The following is an 18,789-nucleotide window of genomic DNA, read 5'->3' as shown; positions in this document are numbered from 1 at the left end:
ATTATATTCATTAAAGAAACTGTGTGTTAATATGAGATGCAAGTAAGTAACTCCATGATGGCTGTGAGATTTAAGTGACTGTCAACTTATTTCTCAGAGTGGCATTACTTCTTCAAAATTGCTGCAAACATTAAATGTTAGCATTGTGGTACAGTTAAGTGAAACATGTTGCCAAACTAATTGGAGAGCAAGGCCCAAAACAAGGTGTTATTTTTTTGGAATTGATAATAAGTAGAAAGGGAATTTAATACGTACTTTTTAAAAGGCCTCATCCCAGGTCGTAAGGGAGCCCAGCTACTGTGATATCAAAAGGTGTCAACCTTGAACGTGCAAATATGCAAACAAGGTTTTGTTTTTCTCATGAACACAGTAACTTGGGGTTGGTAGAAACACTAGACACATACATCTTGGGAGTGATTTTGTGTGGGCTTGGGGATACCTTCTTACCAGGCTCTTTGGAGTTGCCTGAATCTGGAGGACGTAATCACAAACGACACAAGCAGGCAAGCACACCAGTGATGCTGGGTGATAATGGGCTAAGCTGTCTTTCTACGAAAAATTCAAATGCCCCGCCATTGTTAAACCATGCTGTTCACTATACAGAAAAATTAGGGAAAAGGTCACATGGAAAAGGAGAGGTATATGCCTTTTATACTGAGCACTTAGATTTCCTGGACTTCCAGTGACCCCTAATAACTGAATCTGATGAACATTCTTTTCTAGGCTCACCTCCAGCCCTTTTTAAAAATTATTTTATTTAGATTCAATTTGCCAACATATAACATCCAGTGCCCATCCCATCAAGTGCCCTCCTTAGTGCCAGTCACCCAGTCACTCTATCCCCTCACCCCCTGCCCTTCCGCAACCCTTTATTTGTTTCCCAGCATTAGGAATCTCTCATGATTCCTCTCCATCTCTAATTTTTCACCACTCAGTATCCACCCTTCCCTTATGGTTCCTTTCACTATTTCTTATATTCCATCTATCTCTGATGTTTTGTAAAAAGGATTCTCCTCTTCCTGTAAGGCAGGCAGGGGGAAGGCCACCTGTAATCACCCAGCCTCATAGCTAAAAACTGAACTTCCTATTCTTCTCAAACCCCTAGAGAAATTCCAGTGGTGGCCTAGACTTCCTGACTGAATTCTCCTATGTCAGAATGCAATACTGCAGACAACAAATGCTCACAGAGCATGGGTGTATGCACACACGTTCATTCAGCTACTGGCTTCTATTTTCCAATAAAAGGGCCACAAACTTGGAAACCTTTGAAAAGATCTTTATAGACAGTTTAAAAAAAAATCTTTGATACAAATCAATTTAAAGTAGCTACAAGAGAAGTCATCTTATCCTGGCACAGGAGCTCATCTTCCATTCACACTACCCTTCACTCCTGGAGGTTAGGGATTGTCTGCGGAAGATTTTCTTCTGTCTTTAATGGCCATGAATGCCACGTCTATCGGTAATGGACTGCAACCTCCCATAGTACTGCCAAGCTTCACTGTTCTCAGCTTCCCCTTCCCGCCACCGTGATCTGTGCAATTCTGCTTGAGAGACACCACTAGTGATTTTGTGTGTGTGCATGCGTGTGTGTGTGTGTGTTTGTGGTCAAAAAGGCTTCTAGATAGCTCCGATGCACTTTCTGCTCATTCTGCTCACTTTGAGGACACTCCTAGACCCCCATCTCTATTAATCTGTGAAGACGGCAGCTTCTTTTTGAATTTGATCTTTCTTTCTCACACTTCTGAAAGACAGGTGACTGTGTGATGCTTCCCTCTCGGGAGGCCAGTCTCCAGCCAGTGCCCCTGGTCTGCCCACTGCTGTTGCATTTGCTGACCTGATCCGATTCAACAGGACCTGTATACTGGGTGGGCTTCTGGACGTGTGCGAATGCAGTCACCCAGAGTCGTGTGCTCACACGGGCCTTGCACTTGGCTTAACGTTCTGCAGTGCTGTTTTGAAATTATTTATGAACAAGTGCACATTTTCATGGAGCACTGGGTGCACAAATTATGTAGCTGGCCCTGCCTCTGTCTATCACAAACAAACCCCTGAGCCAGTAAAGTGTGTGTTACCTTAGGATTATGTGGTAACACAGCACCTTCTATGTATCAGGCAACGTACCAAGCACTAAGCATGATGGTCTTGCCCCATAGAGTCTCATGTCTGGCTGTATTTATTACATCCAAGAGTGTCAGAAGTAACAGCATAAGACCACTTGCCACTCTCTTTCGTGACCAAGCCCGTAAGCAAAAAGCACTCACCCTCTACACTCTGCATACCCAGGAAAACACATTTACTAGTACTTTCTATGCATAGTCTTCCTCCCCTCATGTTATATGGGTGAACTTTCTGCCAGCCCCTCACTGAGGCATGAGATCCCAGCCCACTCGCACCCCCTTTGGCCAAGTGTCCCCTTCCTCTGGATCACTCACATGTGCACACAAGCCAGATATATTTCTTGCCTAAAAAATCACCCCCTAGATTCTCCAGTCTCTGTTACCTTATAGTACAAAGCAAGAATTATTAAAAGAGTCGTAAATATTTGCTGCATCAATTTCCTCTCCTCCAGTCCCTTCTGAGCTCAGTCCAATTAGGTTCTTCTCTCCAATATTCCACTACCACCAACCTTTGTCAACATCACCAGTGACCCTCACCCTGTCAGACCCAATGGTCAAGTCTCAAGTTCCTCTTCTCTCAACCTTTCGCCAGCATGACACACAGCTCATTACTCCTTTTGTCTGTAACACTTGCTTCCCTTGGCTTCTGGGAGGCTCCATTCTTGGTTGCAAGGCCAGGCTCCATGTTTGGCTCTCTCCCTTTCTGTATTTATACTCGCTGCCCTGGTCAACTCTCATCCAGGCACATGAGCTTTAAATGGCATCTGTGATGACTCACAAATTTAGGTCCTAAGTTATCTTATCAACAACAGACTTATTCATCAACTCACTTGCCATTTCCCCCTGGATTTCTAATAGGCACCATACACTTAATATGTGCTCAATAGAAATCTTGATTTCTCCAACAATACTTTCTCTTCCTGCCATTTCCTCCATATTAAGAAGTGGAAAATGCATTTTTTTTTTTTTTTTTTTGGTGTTTGGGCTCCAAACTGTGGTGTCATCCGTGATTCCTTTCTTATTCTTCACATTCAACCTATTGACAAATCCTGATAGCTCTACTTCGTAATCTCTCTCAAATCTGACCACTTTCACCACCTCCACCCCTAGGCACCTGAGCTTGGCCAAGTTGCCTCTCCATGGGCCACTGGAACCATCTGCATGACCACAACCACACCCCTTCTTACCTTTGCTTATTCTCTGCCCAACAACCAGACAGATTCTCCTTTAAATGTAATGGCATCACGTCACTTTTTGCTTAAACACTTTTCATCTCATTCAAAACAAACATAAAATCCAAAGTCCTTCCCATGCCCACATGCCTGCTATGATCTGGCTCCTTCCCTGCCTACCCTTACCCCCCTCTCATACTCCACCCCAGAGCTCCAGTGACATTGGCCTTTCTGTTGCTGCTCCATCCACCAACTGCCATTTCCTCTCCCAGAAAGCTCTTCCCCAAACTAGGAGGTGGCTCTCCACTCAGTAATTTCAGGTCTCTGCTAAAATGTCACTCTGTCAGACCAGTCTTCTGCCCTAACCCTATTTTATAAACCATGTCATCCTTCCAGACGCTTCTGACTACCAGAGGCATTTTACATTTACTTGTAATATGTGTGCTTTGATTAAATATAAACACTCCTTGAGGACACAGACTTCATCTTATTCACTGCTGAATGCCCTGTGTCTAAAACAGTGCCTGAGATATACCAGAGACCCTGCAGACATCTGTTGTTGAATGAGATAACAAGCTGGCATGTGGACCATCTCTGGGTCACAAGGTGCTTGTGATCCCTGATAACTCTTCATGTAAAATTTGATTTCACCATTCTCTTGAAGAATGTGTCACAGTTAAGTATTTATCAATGTGCCTTCATGGTCATTCAGGATGGATCGTCAGGAAGCGAACTTGGGCATACTTGGTTCCTGATTTCATCTTCTGAGTTCAACTTATTTCATTCAGTGCAGAGTAGACCTTACCCTTCACAGAAAAAGAAGACACATCAGGGTTGACAAGTAGAGGGGTGGATTGAACAGGGCTTCCTGTAGGCTCTGTAATTATTTCTCTCACTCCATCTGCATTCTCCTGTTTCACATGCCTGACTGAACCAGTCTTCTCTTTTCTCAGCACATCACTTCCCTAAGCCAGAACCCTTGTTCCATAGGGATGGCAGTTTCTGATGGGCACCTGCCTGGGGAGATTTGGGGTCAGAGGGAGAGCTGTCAGGGACCAAAGCTTAGCTGCATGGATTACTGAACCTGTACTGATGTCAAAAATGTGAACTCATCCCTTTTCATGTTTGGGGAATACCCCACCTGTGGAGGGAATGGGTCTTGCAAACTTTGGTCCATTTCCACATTCTCCTCAACTTACTGAACATGGAAAATTGAATAGTTCACATTTCATTGTGGTAGAAAGAATAAGCTACAAATTCAGACAGTAGGATCTGAACAGGCTTGGTAACTTGTAATTTATGGAATTATCCTGACATTATCTGTACTTTGGTTTCCTCAACAGTAAAATGAAGACAGCAGAGCCATGAAGATTATATAAGATAATGCATGCTAAAGTATTTCATACAAACATGTTAGTGTGGTGGTGGGAAGTGAATTGTTCAAAGCTATCTCTTCAGGTTCAGTTATCTTACTCATAAAGATGATCATAAGGCGACCTTTCATTCTTCAGTGAAATTTATACGTAGCTTAAGTTTGTTCTGACAGAAATGATACCACTGTTGAGCCCATTTAAAAGGGTCTATTTCTCTGGGGCATCTGGGTGGTTTAGTTGGTTAAGTGTCTGCCTTCAGCTCAGGTCATGAGCCTGGGGGTCCTGGGATTGAGCTCCACCATCAGGCTCCCAGCTTAACAGGGAACCTGCTTCTCCCTCTCCCTCTGCCTGCCGCTCTGCCTACTGTGTTTTCTGTTAAATAAATAAATAAATAGCTACATGGATAAATAAATGGGTCTATTTCTCTAGCCTTGAATAAATATCTCATCCCTATTCTCTCTCACCCATTTATATCTTTCAATACAGAGGATAAATTTCACCCCTTTTATTCGTTATTTTTTTCTTCAAATACTTTATAGAAGAAATTTCTGTTCTTCTATTCTTCCAGAATAGTTTGCTTCTTCTAGCACATTTCTTAAATGCAACCTTTATTGGGTTTGGCTATTCACATAAATGCTCCTTAAGGACAGGGAATAACCAATCATCTCACTCCCTGTATCCCTGCGGAACCTAAGACAATATTGTAATTGAGAGCTGCTCAATGAATAGCTAATGGAATGTTGAAGAACATCTTCAAACCTTCATTCACATTTGAACATAGAAGAAACCTTGCTTTCTGCCTTTCCTTCAATTGGGGAATAGTGTAATGAAATTTAATAGCAAGATTAAGGAATAAGTCTCAAGAGAAATGTGCTTCCTCGATAAACTTTATCAATATTAAAAGTGAGTCAAGGGAGGTAATTAGATGAACAAATGTACTGAAACAGATGCTTTAGGGAAAACATTAAATGGCAAACTGGAAAGGAAAGAGACTCCACAGAAAGAACATTCTTAGAATACTTAAAGGGAGAACATTTAAAATGTCATCAGGGATGGAAAATAAACTGCAGAAGTTGAAAATAATGTCAGTGGTAGAGAAAATGAATTCTTACATTTGGGAGGCATTTTGCAGTTGGCAACGTGCTTTCTTATATAAATTAGTTGGATTGAAACAAATAACAGGCCTATTAGACATGGTAGTTTGGGACTTTGAGCAAAGAGAAGAAAAGATGGGCAGGTGTGTGCTCTTGGGAGGCTATAATTAGGAGAATCTTGAAGAGGTTTTTATGCACATAATAACCAAAATGGCGACATTCACAAAGGTAGTTATAATGCAACATTTGGAAAATAAGTGCTTCCTGAAAATGGAGTGGAGGAAATAAATCTATTTTCTTGCTCCTATTCTTGTCTAATAAGACATTTTAGTTAATAGTATCTTCTGTATAATTTATATTCTACCTTTCTTCAAATGGGTTTAACCCCCCAAATATGTACACAGTGACTATATAGTAATTTTATTTTTTAATGAACAAGTACATTAGTAAAACACTGAAGTGGGAAAGGTAAAATAAAGCCATAAAGCCAGGAGACAGAGTGGTCACACAGGTCTTCTTGACCTAAGCAGTCAATGGCACACATAGTTCTAGGACTTGTTCGGTGCACATGCAATGAGACATAACAAATTTTCTACAGAAACAGGTATTTCTAGCACAGAGATGAGACAAAAATGCTTCACAAGACTGCTCATGGAGAGGATGTTGTGTGACACCAGGAACCTCAAGGTAAATAAAACAGCAGGTTTCATAGGTTTTTTACTTCTCTGGCTGACCACAGCAGACTCCATTTGGCTGACTCAGTACTTCAGACTACAAAGCACTGAGGTGGGGCACCTTGCTTATTTTAAAGGTAAAATTGAAAACATCTAGAAGATTGAGGCATTATGTGTCCTTCTGGTAGCTGACAGAAGTGAGTGTCTCCTTGAGTATTAAGAAGCAACGAGGTAAAAGGTTATACTAACGAGTTACTTGAAGTGGAGCTATTCTCGGTTGCTCAGTTGAGTGGAAACCTCTATGCTTTACTAAGTTACCTCTGCTGAGGACAGAAAGCTTTATGAAGATAAAGGGACCTTATCAGGGAAAATCCCCATGTGGAAGGCCACAGCCCTGAGAGAAGGCTCATAAGAGTCCTCAAAACGCTTCTTGGGATTCTTGTAGACTATGAAGTAGTAGGTGATCAAGCCTTCAAAATTACGTGCCACAGAGTATGACCATGATGATGTTATTCTGGATTTTTTAAGTGGGAGTTATTTCTGTCTTGGCCAAATAAAGAAACCACCAAAACCTCAGTAAGGTCTTGAATAAATTACATTATATTAGATTCTCATTGAATATTACCTTATCAAAGAGGAGAAGACTTAAAATAAAGGAATCTTAACAACTTTAAGTTATGGTCATAGAACTCTGCCATAGAAACTTGGGTAAAATAAACTAAAGGCAAGTAGATCTGTTGACTAATGTTATAGGATTAACCACAAGTCATAGATTAATATATATTTGAACTAATTTTAGAGAATTGCTTTGACTTCTCTATCTGTATTCCATAATCATTACTTCCCTTTCACACAATCACTGATTACGGTCTCTTCAGTAAATTAATTCCTCAGTCAAGGTTTAGTAAGTAAATTAAGAGTTTTATCATCCCTGGAGTACAGCCATTGTCTCCAGTACTCTGTGGACAATCTCATAGAAACTTCAATCATCCATCCTCACACATTTCAACCTCTGGCTTCAACCTCTTCTACTCATACTACATGAAGGAAACTGGTGAACACCACTTTGGGGGCTGAAGCATCTGAAACAACCACAATGCACAATACACCACAGTAATAATCTTCAAGAAGGAAGAAAACACACTGGCTTCCTTTTGCCAGGGATCTTGCCCTTCTTGTCACCTCTATATCCCCTGGGCCAAACACAGGGCCTGGACACAGTAAGCATTTATAAGTATCTGCTAAATGCACGCATGGAAGAAATAAATACTTGAGGGCCTAGCAGGTGTCGCTTTGCTGGCCACTTACATAACGTCATCCTCACATTCATCCCATACACATGAGTAGTATTATCCTCATTTAATGGAAAACTGATACTCTGAAGTGCTAAGTGACCTGCCCAGAATAAATAACAAAACCAGGATTCAAATCCAGGTTAGCCCAACCCCAAATCCTTAGCTACCACTCCTTTTTCTTAATTATATTGTGAGGAAGTGTAGTGCCCAAGTTCACAGATACCCACTGTGGGGGCGGAAGGTGGGTGGAGAATGGTTTCCAGCCAAGTATGATTGAGGTGCACTGTGTATTATATTCAGTTCTCAGTGGATATTACTGTATCAAAGGATCAGGAAAGACCTCAAGTACAGGAGCCCTGCTAACTTTCAACCTAACAATTTGTCTCCCTCACCTATCCTGCTTTGGAACTCATTAAAGGCTATCTGGCCCCATCTTTCACAGATGGTAGTGCTTCCCCAGAGCAGTGTGGGAAAGGCCACACCACATGACACTGTCTCCCAAGGTTGCCATTCCAGCCATAACATTAAGAGATGCTGGCAGTGATGGGCTATGCAGCTTTGGAAAGAAATAATATTTCTAGATTCCTTATTCAAAGTCTTCAGCAAAAGAACCTGTAAGGTCCCTTCTAACAAAATTCCCTATTGCCCAATTGCTTCATTTGAAAATGTACTTGCAGATACAAGAGATGTGTCGATTTACAAATCAGCTATGTTTTATCTTTTTTTTTTTTTTTTGAGAGGGAGGGAGCGCGCACGTGCTTCAGAGCAAGAGGTACAGGGGGATGGCAGAGGAAGAGAGAATCCCAAGCGGGCTCCACCCACACTGTGGATCCCACGACCCTGAGATCATGACCAAACTGAAATCAAGAGTGGGACCCTTAACCAATCGAGCCACCTAGGTGCCTCTGTTTTACATATTTTTAAAGCAGTTGCTTGGGACCTAGAAGCTATTTTCCACAGAATCAATGGCAGACAGGATTTCTAAATCAATCCATGATTATCAAGTAAATCAACAATCCAGGTGAATACCACAAATATACAATGTAAAATACTAGAAATTTGTACTCAAGTATCAGGACTTACATAAAGTAAGCAACAGTAAAATCTGTCTTAACTAATGGTACTGAAGAAAATGCAGTTTTAATTTTATGAAGAGGTACTTGATAAAGTTTCTGAAGGGGTCATGTAAATATTCTCAAAAATGTTAGAAGGTGACTACTATATTAAGATGCCTACTCATACTTTACAAAGAATGGCTTCCCTCTTCCTTGATACAAGAATAATATTACCCCTATACTTAGTGCTCATCAACTGTGAGAGGCAAATGGAGAAACAGAGAAAAGAAAAGAAAAAGGAAATTAGTAATGTAGAGAACTAGGTCCTTAGGGAAGGATAGGGGATGTAGAGATGTTGTGAAAAATTGTTCTCTAAGCAAGTCCATGACAGGCAGTTACATAGGATAAAGAGTGAGGATGGAGCACATTCAGGAAAAGTGTGCAATTGGATGTTAGATTATCCAAGGTATCCACAAACTGATCTTCTAATTCAGGGAATACTACCAGATAACCTTAAATATACTACATGATCACTTCCCTGTAATTTCAGACCCACACTATTTCATGAGCAAACAGAGTTCATTCAAATTACTTAACACATATTTAATGGAATACCTGCTAATATATGCCTTTGCTCAGTTCTTTGAATAATTTAAGAAAATGAGCACCAGATCGCTACTGCCTCTCCTTTGTTTACATTTCCATTATTTTGCTTGTTTGAAACTTCAGACACAGTGGCTTCTAGAAGCAGCATGCTTGCCTAATCAACAATTCATGTTTGTAGTCAAGCTACTGGAGGGTAAATGCTCATGCTGTCATGGACCTCTCTCCTTAGCTCCTCCATCTGTAAAATGGGGATACTAAGAACACTGCTTATCTCATGAAGCTGGGTAGGAATGAGCTAAGTTCATGCATGAGCAATGCTTAGAAAAATGCCTGGCACATAGTATGCACTAAAAAATATAGTTATTATACTCTCATTGAAAATCCACATCAAAAATACCTATTAAATTTTTCTCCATATGTTAAGTAAAAAAAAGAAGTAGGGGATAGAATAGTATATATTCTCTTTATGGAAAAAGAAAAATAATAGAAAGTATACATATTTGAATATGGAAAAAAGTGTCCAGGGGCAGGTGCTTTTTATATGTTTATGTAAGCAATATCCCTGGAAAGGTACACAAGAAACTCAATTGATTAAAAAAAAAACTGGCTATAAATGATTAAGGGAATTTTACTCTTCTTTGGAAACCCTTCTATAGTTTTATAATTTTGTCCCATGCTCATATATTCTTCTTCAGTAAATTTAAAAAATGCATTAAACGTAAATTTTTGGCTATCGAACTTGGACTAAAATCGATAGCCATGAATCCATCAATTTAAAAGTTGTATTTCAAAGTTAATCCAGGGCAGCCTGGGTGGCTCAGTGGTTTAGCACCGCCTTCAGCCCAGGGCCTGATCCTGGAGACCCGGGATCGAGTCCCACATTGGGCTTCCTGCATGGAGCCTGCTCCTCCCTCTGCCTGTGTCTCTGTCTCTGTCTCTCTCTCTCCATGTCTTTCATGAATAAATAAATAAAATATAAAAAAATAAAATAATAAAAAAATAAAATAAAAGTTAATCTAGATAAATCATGGGGATGAAAGGTATAGCATAGGGAATATAGTCAGTGGTATCGCGATAGTGGTGTATGGTGACAGGAGTTATGCTTGTGGTAAGGGTAAGCATAATGTACAGATTTGTCAATTTATTATGTTGTATACCTGAAACTCATGTAACATTGTATATTAACTATATTTCAAGAAAAACACATATGTAAATAAAATAAAATTACCTACCCTCCCCCTGAAAATAAATATAAATTAATTCAAAACTTTCCCCAGAAACCATTCAATCCAAATTAAATGAGGTGAAGGGATGGTAAACATAGATAATTTTGTATATTCTTTTCTGAACCATCTCCCATTAAAAAATCGTATCCATAAATGCTGTTGTCCTCCAACTTAAATAAGGAAACTTATTACATTGATTTGTGTTGGTCCCAGAGGATGCTTAATGCTTTACAGAAACAATGAATCAATTAGCTACAAAAGAAGATACAGTAATAAATGTTTGGGAGGGATAGCAAACAAATTTAGCTCAATAATATATGCTTTTTTATTTTGGGTATTTATATACAAATCATAAGTATAAGTAGAAGAAAGAATTACATATTTGAATCCACATATACTAAAATTGACTCTATATAGCATCCTGACTTCCAGACAACAAACTGAAAAAATTAGTCAAACCAGTAATGAGGCACCAAACAGGAAAATGCTAAAGCACTGATTTTTTTTTACTTCTTAGAAACACAGTCCAAAACTCAACAATAAGGCAACTTATATTTATGATATTCCTGACAATATAAAACAAAAATGAACTTAATTTTCAAGAATTTTATAATCTCATTAAGGTTGACACTGTGTTTTCTCTGGGGTTGAGGGGAAAGAAAAAAGAAAGCAAATGCCATCAAGACAAACAAACCCAACAACCCCAAACAAACATCTGTTTTGTTTTCTCACATCTTAATAGCCTGACCATTTTAGACACAAATATTTGTTTTGCCGACAAATGTTTCCAGCATGTTAGTTAAAACTGTTTCAGTAAATGAGTTTATTTTTGAGCTGAACAAATTGTAAACTTCTCCAAAGTCCACAAGGCATTATTAGTAAGAATGAGCAAGCATGGCCTAAAGATTTTCAGAATTGCTCACTTGGCAAAACGGTAGGAGTCAAGATGCATGCTGTTTGCAAACCTCAGGATTGTTTCTACAGTGGACAGATGTAGGCATGTTCGGTAGTATAGATGCGGCCCAAATTTCCTGCATTTATAAGGGAGACGGCCAGCAGTTTAGTTTTTCATCCTGTCACACTGAATTCCTGTGAGAGCTCAGAGTTCCCCTGCAACTTTGCACAAGAATGTTCCCGGTTTTCAGGCGCTTTGCTCTATTTTCCTGGGCCTTGGCAAGGATCAAAGAAGCAGAGGGAACAAATGGTTTCCCATGCATATTGAATTCCCTCTTATACTGATTTTTCCTCTGTCACTTGAAATTCAATATTGGCAAGATTCCCGTACATCACCTTAACCAGTAAATCGTCTGCATGCGGTCAGAGCATGAAAAGGTAGATTTCAAAGTCTACCTTTTTGGTAAGAATTTGAATGAACAAATCCTTGGAAAACCTAACTTTTCTATAGCATCCATATTAAAATTCACTCCTAATGAACAAATAATTAGCTTTATTTCACATTAATGTGTTTTATTTACCATTTACTCTTTTCTCTGATTGCTTTATTTCAAAAATACAATGTTACAGATGACTAGTACTTTCACAAAAATTTGGCCTCAAAATTCTTGATTACCTCAATAATACTTATTCTTTATTGAGCACTTAAGAGCTATGTGCCTCATTTTCCTCATCTGTAAAATGGGGCAAATAGTACCTACACTTCATGGGTATAAGATTACATATAGTGTAAAGCTCTAAAAACATCAATTACATTTTTACTGTGTATTATTATGATAGCTGTCATAATTATAAGATGCTCTAAGAGATTTTTGACCAAAAATGTGCTCAAGCTAAATTATTTAAGCACAGTACAGTAAATGAATTACAAATAAATTCATATTTTGATCAGATATATGGAAGTCATATGATAAAGAAAAGTATTTTTAAAAGAATGGCTTAAGGGGATCACTGGGTGGCTCAGCGGTTTGGCCCAGGGCGTGATCCTGGAGTCCCGGGATTGAGTCCCGCATCAGGCTCCCTGCATGGAGCCTGCTTCTCCCTCTGCCTGTGTCTCTGCCTTTCTCTCTCTCTCTCTCTCTCTCTCTCTCTCTCTCTCGGTGTCTCTCAGTCTCTCATGAATAAATAAATTTTAAAAAATCTTTAAAAAAAAGAATGGCTTAAGTACTCTAAGAGTCAATTTAGCAAATTCCTTCATGACAATTACTCTCAAGTGGTGGTGAAATAATTTTTATCACTTTTTGAAAAAAAAGTTATGTTGATAATAATATGCCTTAAAATTTTAGTATTTAGTATAAAAAAATAACATTCTTCACATGTCAGTGGCTAAGAGATGATAATATTTGAGTTCAGATACAAAAGGAAAACATCCTAAATGACTTTTTCCTTTTTTTTTCTTACGTCTATATGTTTTTGAACATAAAAGAAAACCACTTACTTTGCAAAGGATTGTTTTAAAAAAGAAATTTAAAAATGAAAACTACCACTTAAAATTTAAAGTAACCATGAATTTAACTGTGATATTGTCTTACAAGTCTTAGAATTGAATAAAAAAGGAAAGAGTTGACTCTGACCAAAATTTTCTCCTATAGATAGTGGAATTTGAATTTACCATGGGATATTTTTATTCTCAGAAACTAAACACATTCTTTAACAACTGAAAACCACTTAACTGGAAAAATGTGAATAATTAGACAACCATCACAAAGGATACATACTCATACATCATTAAGTCTTTAATATTTTTCTCCATAAAATGTTTATAAATACATATATCTTTAAAAGGGTTTTGATGATAATGGAAATAAAAATATTTCGAACTAAATAAAAATAAATAGAAACATTAAGTTTTGTGGGTGCACAAAAGCAATACTTAGAGGGAAATTGAAAGCATTTACAGCATGTATTAAAATCAACAATCTAAGCTTCAAGCCTTAGGAAACTAGAAAAAGAAGACCAAATTAAATCAAAAGAAAGAAGAAATAAAAAAAAAAAATCAAAGAAGTCAATGAAATTGAAAACAGGAAAACAATAAGGAAAAAAAAAAATCAATGAAATGGAAAGTTGGCTCTTTGAAAAGATCAATAAAACTGATAAATCTCCAGCCAGGTTAACCAAGGTGGAAAAAAAAAAAGGGGGGGGGGGGAGACACAAATCATTAATATCAGACATGAAAAAGGCCATCACTACCAATCCCCTGAACATTAAATGGTAATAAAGGAATATTATGAGTAATTCTATGCCCACCAATTATATAACCTACATAGTATGAACCATTCTGTGAAAGACAATCTACTCACAGAAGGAGAAATAGATAATCTGAATAGGTTTATATATATTAAAGAAATTGAATCAATAATTAACCTTCCAAAACAGCACTAGGCCTAGATGGCTTCACTGGTGAATTCTACCAAATATTTAGGAAATAAATGATATGAATTCTTTACAATCTGTTCCAGAAAATAGAAGCAGAAAAAAACATTTCCTAACTTAGTCTATGATGTTATCCTAATAGTTATCCACTATTATCCTAATACCAAAACCAGACAAAGACATTATAAGAAATGAAAACCACAGACCAATACATCTCATGAACATAGATTCAAAGATTCTTAAAATATTAGCACAACTGAATCCAACAATGTATATAAAGATTTATACACCATGACAAAGTGGGATTTATTCCAGGTAGGAAAAGCTGGTTCTGCATTTGAAAATCAATTAATGTAATTCATCACATCAACAGGCTAAGGAAGACAAATCATATGATCGTATCAACAGATGCAGAAAAAGCACTGGATACAATCCAATACCAATTCATGACACAAATGCTGAGCAAACGGGGGACAAGGGAAAACTTCCTCAAGTTGATAAAACATATCTATTAAGAATATATAGCTAACATCACACTTAGTGATGAGAAATCAGTTTTCTAAGATCACGAAAACCAGACAGGATGTCTCCTGTACCACTCCTATTCAACACTGTCCTGGCTAATGCAATAAGGTAAGAAAAGGAAACAAATGATATTCAGAGTAGGAAGAAAGACATAAATCTCTGTTCACAAATTACATACCTGTATATGTAAAACAATATATCAAAGAATCAACGGTAAAACTTCTGGAACTAGTAAGCGATTATAGAAGATTCTGGGTATAAGGATTATATACAGAAGTCAATTGCTTTCCTAGATACCAGCAATGAGCAATTGAATTTGAATTTAAAATGTTACATGATTTAATTAGCACCAAAAAAAGGAGAAAAACCTAAAAAATATGTATAAAATCTATATGAGGGAAACTATAGGACTCTGATGAAAAAAATAAAAAAGTAAATTAATGGAGAGATATTCCATGTACATGGATAAGAAGACTCAATATTGTCAAGATTCCATATATTCCGTTTTCCCCAAATTGACCTTTAGATTCAATGCAATTCTAAACAAAACTCAAGTGAATTCCTTGGTGGATACTGACAAGCTGACTAAAGATTCTGTGGAAAGGCAGAGGACCATGGATAGCCAACACAATATTGAGGAAGAACCCAGTCAGAGGAGTGATACTACCCAACTTAAGGACTTATTATACAAAACCACAATAATCAAGACACTGTGGTATCAGAAAAAGAATAGACAAATTGATGAAAGAGAACAGAGAGCCCAGAAATAGACCCACCCACATATAGTCAACTGATCTTTGATGAAGTAAAGGTAACTCAGTGGGCAAGAGAGAGGCTTTTCAACAAACGGTGCTACAATAACTGGGCATCCACATGCCAAAAAAGAAATAAAAGAAAAAAGAAAAAAAAAGAATCTAGACACTGACTTACACTTTTCACAAAAATTCACTCAGAAAGGATCAGAGACCTAAACATTTTGAAATGGCAAAACTATGAAACTTCTAGATCATCACACAGCAAAAAGCCTAGGTGACCTTGGGCTTGGTAATGAATTTCTAGATACAAAACCAAAAGCATATTCCATGAAAAAGAAAAACTGCTAAGATGGACTTCATTCAAATTAAAAACTTCTGCTCTTTGAAACATACTGTTAAGAGATTTTAAAAAGACAAGCCACAGACTGGGAGAAAGTATTTGCAAAACTTATCTGATAAAGAACTTGCATCCAAAATATACAAGAACTTAAAACTCAACAATAAGAAAACAGCCTCATTAAAAAGTGGGCTAAACATTTGAACAGGCACCTACCAAAGAAGATATTCAGAGCAAATAAATACATGAATACATACTCAACATAATATTTCATTAGGGAAATGCAAACTAAAACAACTAGATACTGCTACCCCTCATTAGGATGGCCAAAATCTGAAATACTGACAACACCAAATGCTGATGAGGTAGTGGAGCAACAGGATTCTCATTCATTGCTTATTGGATCACAAAATGGTATAGCACTTTGGAAGACAATTTGGCAATTCCTTATAAGACTAACCATACTCTTATAGAGTAATTCAGTGATCACACCGCTAGGTATTTATACAATTTGAAGACTTAGGTCTACGGACACCTAAGTCTGTGGCTTAGCGGTTGAACATCTGCCTTCAGCTCAGGGCATGATTCCCGGGGTTCTGGGATCGAGTCCTGCATTGGGATCCTTGCATGGAGCCTTCTTCTCCTTCTGCCTGTGTCTCTGCCTCTCATGAATAAATAAATAAAATCTTTTTTAAAAAAGAGAAAACTTGTGCCTATACAAAAAACCTGAGCACAAATATTTATAGATTTATAAATGCCAAAATTAGAAACAACCAAAATGGGGAGGGAGCATTGCTAGTTAAAGAATAGGTACAATTTTCTTGAGCCCAATAAGTAAATTACAATGTTGCTAAACAACCAGATAAACCTCACCATATTCCCAAAATAGATTAATACTTAAATATTTCCTGGTGATGTAACTTTTATTTTATTTAGATAGTCAAAACATGACCAACAAACTCATTTTTTAAAATAAAGATTTATCTATTTATTCCGGTGTGGGGGTACAAAAGGAGAGGGAGAGAGAGAATCTCTAGCAGATTCCCTGTTGAGCGTGGAGCCCGACACAGGGCTCCATCCCACAACCCTGAGATCATGATCTGAGCTGAAATCAAGAATAGGACACAACTGATTGAGCCACCCAGGTGCCCCCACACTCATTTTTAAAAATGAATGCAAAGGATTTAAATTGCTTAGATCTTAAAAGTTCTCATTACAAGAGAAAAAATTTGTAACTACATATGCTGGTGGAAGTTAACTAGACTTACTATGGTGATCATTTCATAATACATACAAGTATCAAATCATGTTGTACATGTGAAACTAAAATAATCTTAAATATCCATTATATCTCAATAAAAAACAAGAAAGGCATTGTTTTTAGTTTTTAAAATGAATTAAAATTTTGAGATTAAACTTTCATGTTCAAGTTATATTATTTTTAGTGTATTATATATATCTACCCAAAGGAGACTATAGCTTTCAATATTTAATCATGAACACATTAAAATAATTTTTGTGCTTAAAATTCACAAGGAGGCCCATGTTTATAAGTAATACTACATAATACCATGAACTTAAAAGATAGCTATTCTTTGTAACTTTAAAAATGCATAATACCAAATAATGAGTATTTACATGTTTAGCCTGAAAAGTCTTTGTGAGGTTATTATCTTTTTATGTTCATCATGACATAACAATTCCTTAAGCAATACAAGAACAGATATTATAAAGTATGGGAGGAGAGCCACATATACTGTGTATTCATTCTGAACAGTATAATTTCTTGAAACTGAAAGGCAGAAACCTAGCCATACATAAGATCAGATCATAACTAGAGTCTATTTTTCCAATGTAGATAATACTGACTTTAAACCTAACAGATTATTAAATGTAAAATAAAAAAATCTGAAATTTCAACAAAATAGACATGATTTTAACTATTTTTTATTTCTATCACAAAACATTAGGTTATAGATAATAAATCATTCCTTTGAATTCTTTAACGACTTTATGGACTCTATCATTCAAACTTCCTTTTCATCGAAGACAAGTCTACCATCTTACATATGACTAGTAATAAAGGAAAATTAGCACCAAAAGACTTTGGCTGAATCCATCATACTGCAAAAGTAAACAAACAAACCAAAACCCCCTACACCAGACTAAATCCTCTTTGAATTCCTCAAGTAATTCACATTTCTTTTTAATGTGGAAACTCACTGAACTTTTCACTTCTAACTACATAAGGAAGACTGATACATACGTTTATTTTAGTGGGAAGTAGTAAATACAAGAAACCTGAAAAATACTTGTCCCCAATCCTATTCATTCCTATTCTGTAGCCATAAAGATATTGCAATTGAAATGAATACCTGAAACACTGAGCATTTATTCAAATAAAATCTAAAATAAATAATTTGATCTTGAAATCATGTAGACATTTTGAAAATCATAATTTTGCATTATTTCCTATGTCACATGGTTCTGTGCCTAGTCCTCCCCACTCTTTCACACAACACCACTTTGATAAATAAAATTCACTTAAAAAAATGGCACAAACTTTTCTGATATGACTGAATTGGTATTTTTTAGAAAGTGCTAATCAAGCTTAATTTTAAAAAAACATGATTAAGTCTTCACTAGCTTGTTTTGTATTGTACTCTTCACAATCAAAATGTCATGAATTAAAGTAACATTACTCTGCTGTCTTCTTTTCTCATTCTATTATTCCACAGATCCTGAAGTTTTTCTACTTGTTTACATAGCTATTCTATTTCAAAGCTCCTTTTAGTCCTCAAGAAGTTTGCATGACTCAGATGGTTCATATGAAAACATGAGATTTCCCTAAAATTGGGACAGGCCATTACCTTTCTCATGATGCCTACATCAACTTGATGGAAGCAGAGAGGAAAATTCTACAATAGCTCTATAATAAATCCAATTTTTGAGAGTGATTATATAGATGTTAAATCTAATTAAAAGACATGTATACTAGATTCTGTGAAAACTGTAATTACACATGTGAACTAAGTGAAAAATAGATCAAGCTAGCTTTTAAAAAATATAGGTAAATGGAATCTGATAAAGATAAAAATGTTGAGTTGTGCAGAAAGAGTTTAGTTATAGGTGGAATACAAGTTTAGGAATGATGTAACTTCCTACTCTAGAGCAAAAGAGTGTTCACATATATTCAGGAAAACGATGTGAAACACCAAAAACCTGAAGGAGAT

General features: G+C 36.9%; 1 protein-coding gene across 16 annotated transcripts in view; it reads right to left on the bottom strand.

Annotated features, from left to right (window-relative positions):
• The window catches only part of EYA1 (EYA transcriptional coactivator and phosphatase 1), a 419,640-nt gene that overhangs the window by 89,792 nt on the left and 311,059 nt on the right, over positions 1–18,789 (bottom strand). The window lies entirely within an intron of this gene.

The sequence above is a fragment of the Canis lupus genome, chromosome 28 (assembly GCF_048164855.1).
Source record: "Canis lupus baileyi chromosome 28, mCanLup2.hap1, whole genome shotgun sequence".
NCBI classification, from domain to species: Eukaryota; Metazoa; Chordata; class Mammalia; order Carnivora; family Canidae; genus Canis; species Canis lupus.
The sequence above is the reverse complement of the archived record's forward strand: the minus strand, read 5'-3'. Positions and strand labels throughout refer to the sequence as shown.